The sequence below is a fragment of the Bufo gargarizans genome, chromosome 2 (genome assembly GCF_014858855.1).
Source record: "Bufo gargarizans isolate SCDJY-AF-19 chromosome 2, ASM1485885v1, whole genome shotgun sequence".
Lineage (NCBI taxonomy): Eukaryota > Metazoa > Chordata > Amphibia > Anura > Bufonidae > Bufo > Bufo gargarizans.
In genome coordinates this window covers 556,051,236-556,066,974 of record NC_058081.1, presented here as the reverse complement: position 1 = coordinate 556,066,974, position 15,739 = coordinate 556,051,236, and the positions used below count along the sequence as shown (strand labels likewise).

Sequence of the window (15,739 nt, the reverse complement as noted above, 5' to 3'; positions counted from 1 at the left end):
TGTTGCAGTGGTGGCTGACGTGAAGCCTGATTCTCTGCTATGACATGCAGACTGATTCTCTGCTGACATGAAGCCAGATCCTCTGTTACGGGACCTCTCTCCTCTGCCTGTGTGTGTGCTGGGCCTAAATATATGCCAATGGACTGTTGCAGTGGTGGCTGACGTGAAGCCTCATTCTCTGCTATGACATGCAGACTAATTCTCTGCTGACATGAAGACAGATTCTCTGTTACGGGACCTCCCTCCTCTGCCTGGGTGCTGGGCCTAAATATATGCCAATGGACTGTTGCAGTGGTGGGTGACGTGAAGCCTCATTCTCTGCTATGACATGCAGACTAATTCTCTGCTGACATGAAGCCAGATTGTCTGTTACGGGACCTCTCTCCTCTGCCTGTGTGTGTGCTGGGCCTAAATATATGCCAATGGACTGTTGCAGTGGTGGCTGACGTGAAGCCTCATTCTCTGCTATGACATGCAGACTAATTCTCTGCTGACATGAAGACAGATTCTCTGTTACGGGACCTCTCTCCTCTGCCTGTGTGTGTGCTGGGCCTAAATATATGCCAATGGACTGTTGCAGTGGTGGCTGACGTGAAGCCTCATTCTCTGCTATGACATGCAGACTAATTCTCTGCTGACATGAAGACAGATTCTCTGTTACGGGACCTCCCTCCTCTGCCTGGGTGCTGGGCCTAAATATATGCCAATGGACTGTTGCAGTGGTGGGTGACGTGAAGCCTGATTCTCTGCTATGACATGCAGACTAATTCTCTGCTGACATGAAGACAGATTCTCTGTTACGGGACCTCTCTCCTCTGCCTGTGTGTGTGCTGGGCCTAAATATATGCCAATGGACTGTTGCAGTGGTGGCTGACGTGAAGCCTCATTCTCTGCTATGACATGCAGACTAATTCTCTGCTGACATGAAGACAGATTCTCTGTTACGGGACCTCCCTCCTCTGCCTGGGTGCTGGGCCTAAATATATGCCAATGGACTGTTGCAGTGGTGGCTGACGTGAAGCCTCATTCTCTGCTATGACATGCAGACTGATTCTCTGCTGACATGAAGCCAGATCGTCTGTTACGGGACCTCTCTGCTCTGCCTGTGTGCTAGGCCTAAATATATGCCAATGGACTGTTGCAGTGGTGGGTGACGTGAAGCCTCATTCTCTGCTATGACATGCAGACTGATTCTCTGCTGTCATGAAGCCAGATTGTCTGTTACGGGACCTCTCTGCTCTGCCTGTGTGCTAGGCCTAAATATATGCCAATGGACTGTTGCAGTGGTGGGTGACGTGAAGCCTCATTCTCTGCTATGACATGCAGACTGATTCTCTGCTGTCATGAAGCCAGATTGTCTGTTACGGGACCTCTCTGCTCTGCCTGTGTGCTAGGCCTAAATATATGCCAATGGACTGTTGCAGTGGTGGGTGACGTGAAGCCTCATTCTCTGCTATGACATGCAGACTGATTCTCTGCTGACATGAAGCCAGATTGTCTGTTACGGGACCTCTCTCCTCTGCCTGTGTGCTAGGCCTAAATATATGCCAATGGACTGTTGCAGTGGTGGCTGACGTGAAGCCTCATTCTCTGCTATGACATGCAGACTAATTCTCTGCTGACATGAAGCCAGATTGTCTGTTACGGGACCTCTCTCCTCTGCCTGGGTGCTGGGCCTAAATTTATGACAATGGACTGTTGCAGTGGTGGCTGACGTGAAGCCTGATTCTCTGCTATGACATGCAGACTGATTCTCTGCTGACATGAAGCCAGATCCTCTGTTACGGGACCTCTCTCCTCTGCCTGTGTGTGTGCTGGGCCTAAATATATGCCAATGGACTGTTGCAGTGGTGGCTGACGTGAAGCCTCATTCTCTGCTATGACATGCAGACTGATTCTCTGCTGACATGAAGCCAGATTCTCTGTTACGGGACCTCTCTCCTCTGCCTGTGTGTGTGCTGGGCCTAAATATATGCCAATGGACTGTTGCAGTGGTGGCTGACGTGAAGCCTCATTCTCTGCTATGACATGCAGACTAATTCTCTGCTGACATGAAGACAGATTCTCTGTTACGGGACCTCCCTCCTCTGCCTGGGTGCTGGGCCTAAATATATGCCAATGGACTGTTGCAGTGGTGGCTGACGTGAAGCCTCATTCTCTGCTATGACATGCAGACTAATTCTCTGCTGACATGAAGACAGATTCTCTGTTACGGGACCTCTCTCCTCTGCCTGGGTGCCGGGGCCTAAATATCTGAGAATGGACTGTTCCAGTGGTGGGTGACGGGAAGCCAGATTCTCTGCTATGGAACCTCTCTCCAATTGATTTTGGTTAATTTTTATTTATTTAATTTTTAATTTAATTCATTTCCCTATCCACATTTGTTTGCAGGGGATTTACCTACATGTTGCTGCCTTTTGCAGCCCTCTAGCTCTTTCCTGGGCTGTTTTACAGCCTTTTTAGTGCCGAAAAGTTCGGGTCCCCATTGACTTCAATGGGGTTCGGGTTCGGGACGAAGTTCGGATCGGGTTCGGATCCCGAACCCGAACATTTCCGGGATGTTCGGCCGAACTTCTCGAACCCGAACATCCAGGTGTTCGCTCAACTCTAATTAGCATTATATAAACCCTGACACCTCAACTTCACAAAAAACCCTGTCACAAAACGATCACAGCAATGTTGTATACTTTTTTTTAAATCTGAGGGTTTTTTATTTATTTAAATATTTTATTCATTATCATACAAAAACTTCATGTCGATATTACATTTACAATATTATAAAAGCCATAAGTCCGTCAATTCTAATTTTATAAGCATAATTAAATATAATTTCATGCAAGTGTCCATAATTATATGCATGTTAAAAATCAAATGGAGATCTCACTTCCTGGGGAGAAAGCAGGACCCATCTGGCATCAAAAGCTTAATAAAGCAGATGGGCAAAACATCTCATTTAGTGTTGTTATATCTATAAGGGGCAGGGATCAGAGGCCCGCAGCCCAGGCGGCCTACCAAGCAGCGAACGCGCACCGCATACGCCCTCCTTCAAGCATAAGTGAGCACGATCGACAGGATCAACACTCGTGTGGCGAATCATCTGGTGCTCACATACACCGTGCGAAGCGAGCTCACAGCGATCTTTAATCGCACACTTCCATAGAACAGAAGAAAGGGGGGTCCAGCAGTCTTCTATCACAGTGGTGTAAAGCCCACTCACATGTTTTACTGCCTCATCCCCGTGTGGTTAAGTTGAGTATTAATGCCCTGCTTAACCATAACTCACATGTGTTCACCACGGTGTCTCGTGTAGCAAAGGACTCGAGTCAAATGTCGCTCAACAGTCACCGGCAATTGAAAGGAATATGAACAAAAACAGAACCGAAGACCGGCACTGTCTCATTAAGAGAGCACAACCCAAGACCGACTCTGTCCCATAAAAAAAACCACATAGTAGCACACATCCCACACATGTGTCATATCACTGCCCATAGTTAAAGCTCATGTCCAACAGGAAGAGCCGCATCTCGGGTCGCGCCCGATGCCCAGACCCCCCGAGATCCCAAGCCCCGGACCCCCGCCCATGTACTACTCAATATTATAGGTAGATAAAAATTTTAACCAATATTTGATGCCGGTAAGTCCTGCCAACTTCCAGCATTTCTAGAGATACTCCAATACTCCATTATAACTTCACATTCTTCACTAATACAATACATGTAAAAAGAAACCGGACTAATTAGATCTTCCCCAAGCCACCCCCCCCACCTTGCAGGAAAAAAAAAAAAGGGAAATCCTGATTAATTAACCGTGTCCCAATCTTTCCACAGTTTATATGTGTTGTATACTTTTTTTAAAACACATTAAAACAACTTTATTTACACATGCATTCAAATCTTTATTGACCTGTACATCTATAAAAAAATTACACGTTCTGAAACATATTATAACTAGAGTTGAGCGAACCTGCCTTTTGGCAGGTTCGAGTTCAGGGTTTAGGTGAATTACGTAATGGATTCCGTTTTGGAATGCCATCATAACACAAGTGTATGGCCAGCAGAACGGAAGCCTCGGGGCTGGCCATACACTTGTATTATGTGGCATGCTGGCACTGAATTACATGATGGATTCCGTAAGAACGGAATCCATTATGTAATTCACTTAAACCCCGAACTCGACTCTGATTATAACAGAAAAAACATAAACATTTCTGTTTAATGTATACTTTTTGTTAATACTAAATGGATGGTAAATTAGTATACTTTTCTTATATGCGTCAAACGTATGCATTAAACAGGAGCAGGACAGGTGAACCCACCCTTAACGGTGCACACTCAGATTGGGTCACTGTCACTAGTGGGGTACCTCAGCCGTCAGTATTGGGCGCTATTCTCTTCAGTATATTTATTAATAATCTTGTAGAAAGTAATTAACACAGAAGAGGACAGCATACTGCTACAGAGGGATCTGATAGATTGGACGCTTGGGCAGATAAATGGCAGATGACGTTTAACACAGACCACACATGGAGTACTATGTACAGTTCTGGGCTCCTGTGAACAAGGTAGACATAGAGCAGGAGAGGGTTCAGAGGAGGGCAACTAAAGTAATAACTGGAATGGGTAGACTACAGTACCCAGAAAGATCATCAAAATTAGGGTTATTCACTTTAGAAATAAGACGATTGAGGGGAGATCTAATTACTGTGTATAGATATATCAGGGCTCAGTACAGAGATCTCTCCTATCATCTATTTATCCCCAGGACTGTGACAGTGACGAGGGGACATCCTCTGCGTCTGGAGGAAAGAAGGTTTGTACACAAACATAGAAGAGGATTCTTTACGGTAAGAGCAGTGAGACTATGGAACTCTCTGCCTGAGGAGGTGGTGATGTTCACTAAAAGAGTTCAAGAGCGGCCTGGATGTATTTCTGGAGTGTAATAATATCACAGGTTATAGTTATTAGATTTCTGGAGAAGGGTCGTTGATCCAGGGAGTTATTCTCATTTCCTAAAATGAGAAAAATTGGTTTCTACCTTACGGGGGTTATTCGGCCTTCCTCTGGTCCAACTTGCAGGATAACAGGATGAACTGGATGGACAGATGTCTTTTTTCAGCCGAAGGCCCCTTTCACACGAGCAAGTTTTCCACGCAGGTGCAATACATGACGTGAACGCATTGCACCCACACTGAATCCTGACCCATTCATTTCAATGGGTCTGTGTACATGATCGTTGTTTTTCACGCATCACTTGTGCGTTGTGTGAAAATCGCAGTATGTTCTATATTTTGCGTTTTTCACGCAACGCTGGTCCCATAGAAGAGAATGGGGCTATGTGAAAAACACATTGCATCCGGAAGCAAGTGTGGATGCAATTAGTTTTTTACTGATGGTTGCTAGGAGATGTTGTTTGTAAACCTTCAGTTTTTTTATCACGAGCGAGAAAAATGCATCAAAACTCATTGCACCCGCGTGGAAAAAACTGAACAACTGAACGCAATGGCAGACAAAACTAGTTTTACTCAACGCACCCTGAACGCATCCGGACCTAATCCGTCACGCTCGTGTAAAAAGAGGCCTTACAAACTATGTTACTATGTTATTACATAGGAATGCAAATAGTTACTAAAACAGACTTGTCAGGAGAGGTTACGGATCCTCCTTCAGGCTGTCTTTACAGCAAACATGCAGATGAAATATCAGTTAGTAATGTGTGGTCAGTCGGGTTTGACATTTGGAACCCCAATCTATCCTGAGAATGAAGGGGGAGCAGCACTCAGTAAATACTAAAAATGCTCTCCATTACCTGACTCCACTTTGTGTAAAGAAGGACTAGGGCCACAAAGTAGACACACATCGACTCCAGGAACCAGCTAAAAAGGTGAGCAGTCGGTGAGGAACCTGAAAAATACCAGGTGATCCATAAATTCCATTATAAAAATGACAAAAACATGAAAATGTAAAGCATAGCATTCAGTAATAAAAACAAAAAAACATATGGGTTTAAAAAATAAAAATAATCAAGATCTGCTGCTGTCCATATAAACAATGCACGCTAATGGTCTCTCATGTAATATGGTGGCAGTGACAAGATTTATACATACTGAATGTGACATCTTTTACACTGGCGTCATGGGTTCTGTTTACTAGGATTCATGACGCATACACTGATCAGAAATAGCATTGAATCCACTGGCCTAATAATCTGTAGGTCCCCGTCATGCTGCCAAATACCCTGTCCCTTGAAGTGGGTAGACAGGGTAATCTTGAGATGAATGAGGAGACAAAGAGGCTACCAACCAGAACAGAAGCATCACATCTTGAGATGCCAGTCTCCACCACTTTTCCATGGCTGCGACCAGCCATAAAGGGCACTTTACAAGGGCCAAGAATTGTACAGATTATTGCTAACGAGCATTCCTAGTAACACTCGTTAGTGATGATTGGGCGGTGTAAATGTGCCACAGATTACCCAATGAACAAGCAAAAGGCTTGTTCATCAGGTAATCCGATCATTTGTGCGCACGCAAAAATGATCGTTTACCGGCAGCAGATCGTGCTGTGTAAACACGACCTCCTGTCGGCAAACAATGAGACAGTATGTGGAAGAGCGATGGCATTAGCGATTACCCCTCCCCATACTCTGGAGGAGATCACTTCACCACAAGGGGGGTATATAATGTTTAAATGCAGCGGTCTTCTCCACCACTGATCAGCAGATTGTTGGGAAGGAATGTTTTCTTCCCAACTATCTGCTGTAATAAAGTCCTGTATAAAGGGACCATAAGGCAGCCACCATCACTTTGTGCAGCAGCTTGGGTGCAACCATCAAGACATTCCTGTTATGATCAAATAATACAGACGATAAGAAGAAGATAATAAAATGATATCTTAATGTTCTGTTAGAATGCTATGAAAATCTAATTGAACCACAGATAAGTTCTGGTCTGGTTTCAAAGAACTACAAGAGCTTTCTATGAATCGATGAAGCTGACATAGACATTTAAAGCCTCATATTTAGGTAATTGCAGTAAGGTGAAGGTCAATAGTAGCAGCCATATATACAGGTCCTTCTCAAAAAATTAGCATATTGTGATAAAGTTCATTATTTTCTGTAATGTACTGATAAACATTAGACTTTCATATATTTTAGATTCATTACACACCAACTGAAGTAGTTCAAGCTTTTTATTGTTTTAATATTGATGATTTTGGCATACAGCTCATGAAAACCCAAATTTCCTATCTCAAAAAATTAGCATATTTTATCCGACCAATAAAAGAAAAGTGTTTTTAATACAAAAAAAGTCAACCTTCAAATAATTATGTTCAGTTATGCACTCAATACTTGGTCGGGAATCCTTTTGCAGAAATGACTGCTTCAATGCGGCATGGCATGGAGGCAATCAGCCTGTGGCACTGCTGAGGTGTTATGGAGGCCCAGGATACTTCGATAGCGGCCTTAAGCTCATCCAGAGTGTTGGGTCTTGCGTCTCTCAACTTTCTCTTCCCAATATCCCACAGATTCTCTATGGGGTTCAGGTCAGGAGAGTTGGCAGGCCAATTGAGCACAGTAATACCATGGTCAGTAAACCATTTCCCAGTGGTTTTGGCACTGTGAGCAGATGCCAGGTCGTGCTAAAAAATGAAATCTTCATCTCCATAAAGCTTTTCAGCAGATGGAAGCATGAAGTGCTCCAAAATCTCCTGATAGCTAGCTGCATTGACCCTGCCCTTGATAAAACACAGTGGACCAACACCAGCAGCTGACATGGCACCCCAGACCATCGCTGACTGTGGGTACTTGACACTGGACTTCAGGCATTTTGTCATTTCCCTCTCCCCAGTCTTCCTCCAGATTCTGGCACCTTGATTTCCGAATGACATGCAACAGTCCAGTGCTACTTCTCTGTAGCCCAGGTCAGGCGCTTCTGCCGCTGTTTCTGGTTCAAAAGTGGCTTGACCTGGGGAATGCGGCACCTGTAGCCCATTTCCTGCACACTCCTGTACACGGTGGCTCTGGATGTTTCTACTCCAGACTCAGTCCACTGCTTCCGCAGGTCCCCCAAGGTCTGGAATCGGTCCTTCTCCACAATCTTCCTCAGGGTCCGGTCACCTCTTCTCGTTGTGCAGCGTTTTCTGCCACACTTTTTCCTTCCCACAGACTTCCCACTGAGGTGCCTTGATACAGCACTCTGGGAACAGCCTATTCGTTCAGAAATTTCTTTCTGTGTCTTACCCTCTTGCTTGAGGGTGTCAATGATGGCCTTCTGGACAGCAGTCAGGTCGGCAGTCTTACCCATGATTGCGGTTTTGAGTAATGAACCAGGCTGGGAGTTTTTAAAAGCCTCAGGAATCTTTTGCAGGTGTTTAGAGTTAATTAGTTGATTCAGATGATTAGGTTAATTGCTCGTTTAGAGAACCTTTTCATGATATGCTAATTTTTTGAGATAGGAATTTTGGGTTTTCATGAGCTGTATGCCAAAATCATCAATATTAAAACAATAAAAGGCTTGAACTACTTCAGTTGGTGTGTAATGAATCTAAAATATATAAAAGTCTAATGTTTATTAGTACATTACAGAAAATAATGAACTTTATCACAATATGCTAATTTTTTGAGAAGGACCTGTATATACTAGCATGTTGTAGGCAAAAACCACATGGGGCAAGAGAAGAATTTCACTTAACGTGTAACTAACCTTTCAAAAACCTCTGCATTAATTTATAGTACAGTGTGTGTACATGAGAAATAACACTATTTCTGAACACTATGTGACTGGTACCTGGTATTTTTTTTAACCAGTTTTCCCCTGTGCATGCAGAAAATCTAGTTTGCAGTCCTCCCTTATATGGTGAGTAGAAACTCCCATATATTGTACACAGAAAGTAGAGGTGAAATTGCTCCCTAACCTTCTCTTACTCACTCAGAAGCAGTCCCAGGAACATGGAGATCATTACAGAGAAGCACTGATCTGTTTGGTTGTGAATTTAGCAATTGTGCTGAGATATAAAATTCCTAAGTAGCTGTACAGTCTCTTCTTGAGTCCTGTCCCACTCATACTCCTGCTTAATCCTTCCCCCTGCCCTGTCCATTGACTTGAACAGAAGACGATAAGAGAAGATGGACATGTGTTGGTCATATCACATTTAGATGGCTCACAGGTGCAATAAAATGACCAGTGGGTAACTATTGTAAGATAGACGCTCCACTGGATTTGTGAGTAAAATATAGGCAAATTATGTTTAACATCTGCTAGTGTCAAATAGGTTTAGGAAAGCTAATTTGAATATCTTTAACAGCAACCCAGGGGGGCACATTGCTGGACTACAATACTGCAGACACATACTTGGCATAGTAGGGGCATCACCTGGCCTATAATACTGCGCACATGTACTTGGCATACCATGCACTCTCCATAATAAATAAAAAAGTACCCTTTAGACAACGCATATATATTGTTGATAAACACATATTTGTGTACTAGTGTCTCTCCGGACCGAATCCTGAACTAGTTTGTTCATAGTGTATGGGTATGTTTGTCATAGTGGTCCCCAAGGGGGGTATATAGTGTGTTCACCTATTATGTGGTGATTGGTGCACCGATGTTATAATTTTGTTCCTTCAGTATGGGATGGTCGGTGCTGCCCGTGCCATTCTGATGGAATCTCTGATAAGACATATTATAAAGTTTCTTGTCGTCAGTCACTTGTGCTATTGATTTTTTATGTTAAGTTGTGTCAAAAGTTAGTGACCATTTAAGTACTATTAGGTTGGTGGGCTGTGCCTGCCACATTGCTCACCATTCTGTCCGGCCTGTTCTCTGCAGGTTAGGGTCTGCATGGACCTGTGCCCTTAGGGAGGTAGTTCTTCCCCAGCCAATATCTGGGGTCCCTGGGTATTTAAGGCACTCTCCCCAGAGGCTTTTGGATTGTTATTAATTTACATACCTTTATTTTCTCTGACTTTTTGTTGGGTATAATGAGACTGCAGAACCCAACTTCATCTACAGCAGTAACTTTACCCAAGTCCGAATTAATGGCTCTTGGTACTCAGATACCCCAAGGACTTCAGAAGAGCAGTACTACATAATACCCGGACAGTCGCAAGGAAGGATACTGCATATGAAGCATGTATCAGACAACAAATGCAGATTAATACTCATCCCTAGATGACAGCAAATTGAATATGGATTGCAAAAGATGGAATTCGGCACTGGAGCAGAAGATAGACAGCATTGGCATATGCGTGAAGAGTGATGAAAGTAGGTAAAAGGAATAAACTAGCAAAAACTGACCTGGAACTGCAAAGTCCTACTATACAGCAAGAGAATCACAAAACCCAAACTGCAAACACAAAGATAAAACTACAATAAACACAACTACAATACAGACATGACCCTGGAAACACAAATGGCAGGATGCATTTGTGCTATATGCAACATAGAGGCACAGGAACTAATTGCATTTCAAAAATCCCCTCTCAGTAAACACCAGACAAAGCAAGCTGATAACAGAACCAGATTCAGGTATAAGGGTAACTGCACACGATATAGATTACGTGCGTTTTTTCCAAGCGGATTATCATGTGGACAAAACGACGGCATAATACAATACCAGCAAAATGAATTTGACAATTCTCTGTGTAAGTGTGTATACAAAGCTGTCAGTCACTGATAATTGTACACAGAGGAGGTATTACCAGTGACTGATAGCATTATATGCGTAAGTGTATATACAGAGATAGCTGACAGCTACGTATACACACTTACATAGAGAATGCTATCAATCATTAATAACACATCCCCAATGTACATCACTGATAAAAGAAGTTTTGGTGGTACAGATGGGCTTAGCCTCCACATTGACAGATTCCGATCTGTGCCTCAGCTCCGCACCGCTCTATATCTTGAGGACTGTGGACCCTTCAAGTCATGGGGTCTGCAATGCCGGTACAGTGCACACACGCTCATGTGCATGAGCCCTAAAAAGAATTGTTAAAATCCTCTATAACATAATAATTGTATAGAACAGTAATAGTGATTTTCTGTTCATGAGGGTATGAGGGTAATAAATAAATACTAGACATCAAGTGCTTTAACACTTAAGAATTGAAGGGTCCAAGAACAAAGCCTGAATTGTATATGGAATAAATCTATATCTCTGCTTATATCCCTCATAGGATTGTCTCAACAATTTTGCTGAGGCCGCATACAGTTACTGTTTGGAGTCTGTACATCCAGTACACTTCACGCTTACAGAGAGCATCAAACCTGTAGTAGGTGATTATAGAAATGTGATATAAAGAGGTCAATGAAATTGATTCAGGATTGCCATCATTTTTATCTGCATAGTGACGTGATAACCCATGTCTTTTTTAAAAAAAATTTTTGCTAATGTGTAGGGACAGGGATCGGGAAAATTTTTCTAATATACTTTATTTAGAGAATATGTTAGAAAACTTGGGCTGAAATGTCCCTTAGCAGTGATCTTTTTCAGAGTTGATGCCAAGAGACATCAGTCTTCCTAACAGCACAGTACTGCTCTGATTAGGAAGATAGAAAGACCTAAGCTTTTAGGCATCTGCCATCATTGCTCCCTCATATAGTGGGGACAATACAGTGATAACTAGATTCAATATTTAATAATATTTGTTATGTCCAAAGTCTTGCAAGACTTCATTAAATAAATTTAGACTTTGATTATTCAACTTGAAAACCATTCTAAAACTGGGATCCCAAGTCGGTACCAAAGCTGACTTCGGACCCCTGTTAGGTTTACGTACGGCATTCAAACAAAATTTTGAAAAAAGCAAATTCAAATCTATGACCCGAAGCATGCTTTGCTCAACACTAATTAATAAATAAATATATACATTTAGTTCAGTGTGGCCAGCACTGTCAGTGAGCTATGCTCTTGTACTCCCGGCATGCTGTGTAATGAAGCAGCTGCCACGGTCTCCAAATTGATGTTGTCTCAGAGACCTGGTGCACCCACTATGTCTATAAAAGACTCTTTAGATCTTGTAGCAGGGGGGATTCGCCATAGACCTTACAGGAAAATTTCCTGGTGGTCCGAAGCCCAGGGGGACACCCAAGCGTCATGACGTAATAAAGTTGAATACTGCAGGGGAGGCATTATTTTGTGCTTCACTGTGGAATTTGGTTCTGGTGGGGTGGTATTTTGTGCTGCACTATGGTATTGCTGTCACCTTCCCCCCAGATTCTGTAGTCCCTGCTTACTTCTATTGTCCGACCGTCTGTCAATTTGTACCTGCCTACTGTACAACATGAGGCCACTTTCAGGGTTATTTACAGGGCTACTTTAAGTTCCCAGTCCGCCTCTGTCTTGTAGTGTGCCATAAATCCCTGAGACAAATTCCGTCTAGTATTAAACTTCTGGCTCTTTGAGATTTGAAGTCACATTTTAATATAACTATTTTCAGGTGTCCTTTATTGTGTCCCGGGCTACAAAAATGCTTAGCCACAGGAAAATATACCTTTTAATTTTTAATTGTGTGGCCATGGGACCTCATCCTTGTCTTGGAGGGGCACTGTGAGGTTCATTACTGGAGGGCAGTGTGGGGGACACTACTACTGGGCAGGCACTGAGAGGGACATTGCTATTGGGGGACACTGTGGGGGACATTACTTAAGGAGAGGCACTGTGGGGGACATTACTATTGGAGGGGAACTGTGGGGGACATTACTGACAGAGGTGCACTGTGTGGGACATTACTTTAGCAGGAGCACTGTAGGGGACATTACTGTCAGAGGGGCACTGTGGGGGACATTTATTTCGGAGGAGCACTGTGGGGGACATTACTACTAGAGGGGCATTTTTGGGGACATTACTTTCAGAGTGGCATTGTGGGGGACATTACTACTGGAGCAGCACTGTAGGGGAAATTACTGTGGGAGGGACATAGTGGGGGATATTGCTATTGGAGGGCACTGTGGGGGATATAACTGGCAGCATTACTAGGGCACTCTAGCATTACTGGTAGCACTGGGGACTTAAAACATTGAGGCAGTATAGGGGCATTACTAGGGCATTTTAAATATGAGGACACTATATAAGCATTACTGGAGGCACTGGGGGCATTTTAATACTGGGGCACTATAGCAGGATTTTTTGTACAGGAACATAATTATTGAGGGCACTATAGGGGACATTATTAATACTGGGGCCTGATAATGGCATTTTCACTGGGGGTAAAATAGGGAATATTAATGCCGGAGGCACTGTGGGAGCATTTCCATGACAGGAGCATATTATGGAACAATGTTTTGGGGACACCATACAGACATTATTACTGGGAGCACAATGTAGGATTTAATTATTATTACTGGGGGCATGTTTTACTGTGAGGAACTCTAGGGAGCACTATAATTGCTGGAAGCACTATAGGGACATACTTTTTTCAGCAGTATAGTATTTAGGGGCTTTGGGGAGGACAAATGGCACAGTACTGGGAATGGCTGCATGATGACATTGTTGGGACATCAGGATGTGGAGTTTGGGTTAAAAAGGTTTGAAGGTTGATGGGAAAAATTGAGACATCTAACATGCCTGTGTAACCAACTCTGCAGAGACAAGATGCAGCTGGAAGAATTTGTCATGGCGGTCTAGGTCAAACAGAGGAGATGAGGAAAGAGAACGCCTACATCACAGCAGATGTCACTGGATGTAAGAGGTATGTGGTGCTGTATTCTCCTATATGTTTCGTAGTGTCGGCAGGCAATATGCTGTATGTAGAGCTCGATCACTACTGTGACCTGCATCTTACCTCCTCCTCTAAGTCTTTTTTTATTATAATTATATAAATTTTAAATTTGGCGACTAAAATTTCAACTTGGCTCCTGTATTTTTCAGTTTAGGAGCCAATGGCTCCTAGGACATTTTTGGGGTCTGGAGCACTGCTCTGTTTTTTCACTAGGTAGAAGACACTGTTGTTGATCAAGGTGCTCTGTTTTCTTTAAGGTGTCATATATCAAGCCTGATGGGTAGCCATTTTCAATAAATGTATTTTTGGAGACACTATAAATGTATTATTTCACTATCAGTGCAGGGTTTCTGTATCCTTTTAAATTGCCCATATGGAATATTAGTCAGCCATTTCTTAGGGAGAGAAATTGAGATAACTGTTGCTATACACCTTTTTAATAAGGGTAGCTGTGATAACTGCTTTCTTCTTTGTGAGATATTAATGTGTAATAATTCTATCTTCGTAGGTCTAAAATTAAAGGAGAAGTTAATCCCCCATGTATTTTGGTTAAATTTGTTAGTGAAATCAATAATGGAATCAGGATTGCCTTTCCATATCAAAAATAAATTGTCTATATCTCTATGATAGAAAATTCACCTTGCACTACATGTTTTATTGTCCCAAATATCATTTTACTTTCAATACATTTTTTAGTGAGATTTGCATAGTGTCATCCTTACCAAGTCACAAGGTAAGTACATATATTACATTGCAATTTATAGCTTGGCATACATATCCATCTTTGAGAACAAAGTATAACTGATGCTATAAACATACAGACAAAAATAAAAGGAAAAACAACCTAATATTTCGTAACAATAGGCATGTTCACAAAATTGACCAATGTCAAAGTTAGTATTTTTGATGGAAACATAGAATGTGACATTCACGTGTGAGCATCTGCATATAAAAGGAACCCCAATATGCGGTGGAAAATAAATGCACCACTTAGTTAAAATTTTCCCATAAATACATTTGCGTATGCTGGTGCCACTTTAATCTTTATAGCTGTTTTGTGGCACCGATGAAAGGTCCTATTACCATATGTAAAGAAATTATGGGTCAAAATTAACAATAGACATTGCATTGATTGCTGTTGTTCTACAGGTAGATCTAGATTCGTAATGAGGTAGCGTGTGGTACATAGGATGCCAAGTTGGTGGTAGATATTGGATAGATTCTATATCTGTTTACTAAGGGATTCATTTACTATATCCTCTAGTTCAGGCAGGCATGGGATCCAGCCGGTTCTCTCCGGTTCTGCCGAACCGTTTGTTAAAATTACAGGCGGTTCGCAGGACCGGTGAGAAGCAGGGATCCCGACCCGGTCCTGCAGCTGCGCCTGCACCAGTGGCGTAGCTATAGGGGTGGGGGCGGAGCGGAAGCCGAGAGGAGAGGCCCTGTGTGACGCGCACTGTGCAGGGCAGCTGGGCAGGCGAAGTGAGGAGGGGCCGGGGGAGCGGCTTCAGTTGAGGTGCGACGCAGGACTTAGTCACGTACCTCACTGTGACCTCCTGCGGCGGATCTCGCGAGATGACGCGATGACGCGGCGCGGGAAGGCACAGTGAGCGAGGCATTGGTGACCGCCTGTACCAGGATGCCACAAGCTGTGAAGGAGAGAGAGGTAAGTAATAATTATTTCTCCTAAGCAGGTGCCTACTCCACCTTCCCCTCATCCTGACCCAATGTTTAGATTCTTTTAGCCAAACAAGAGTTATGGATGGGGTTGATGACAATATTTAAGGTGGCCACACACAGGGAAACACATCTATTTTGCCCACAGAGTAAGAGCAGCTTTTTTAAGCGGTACTCCACTATGTAATGGCCCCCTCTTTATTATTAATATAATGGCCCCCTCTTTATTATTAATGTAATGGCCCCCTCTTTGTTATTAATGTAATGGCCCCCTCTTTATTATTAATGTAATGGCTCCCTCTTTATTATTAATGTAATGGCTCCCTCTTTATTATTA

The 15,739-nt window shown here is 43.0% G+C and overlaps 1 protein-coding gene across 1 annotated transcript in view; it reads right to left on the bottom strand.

The window, feature by feature from the left end:
* LOC122926681 (nicotinamide N-methyltransferase-like) overlaps positions 1-15,739 on the bottom strand; it is a 268,048-nt gene that overhangs the window by 201,621 nt on the left and 50,688 nt on the right. The window contains exon 3 of the mRNA XM_044278139.1: positions 5,806-5,900. The gene's annotated coding sequence lies outside the window, so the exon portion shown is untranslated. The remainder of the gene's footprint in view (positions 1-5,805; positions 5,901-15,739) is intronic.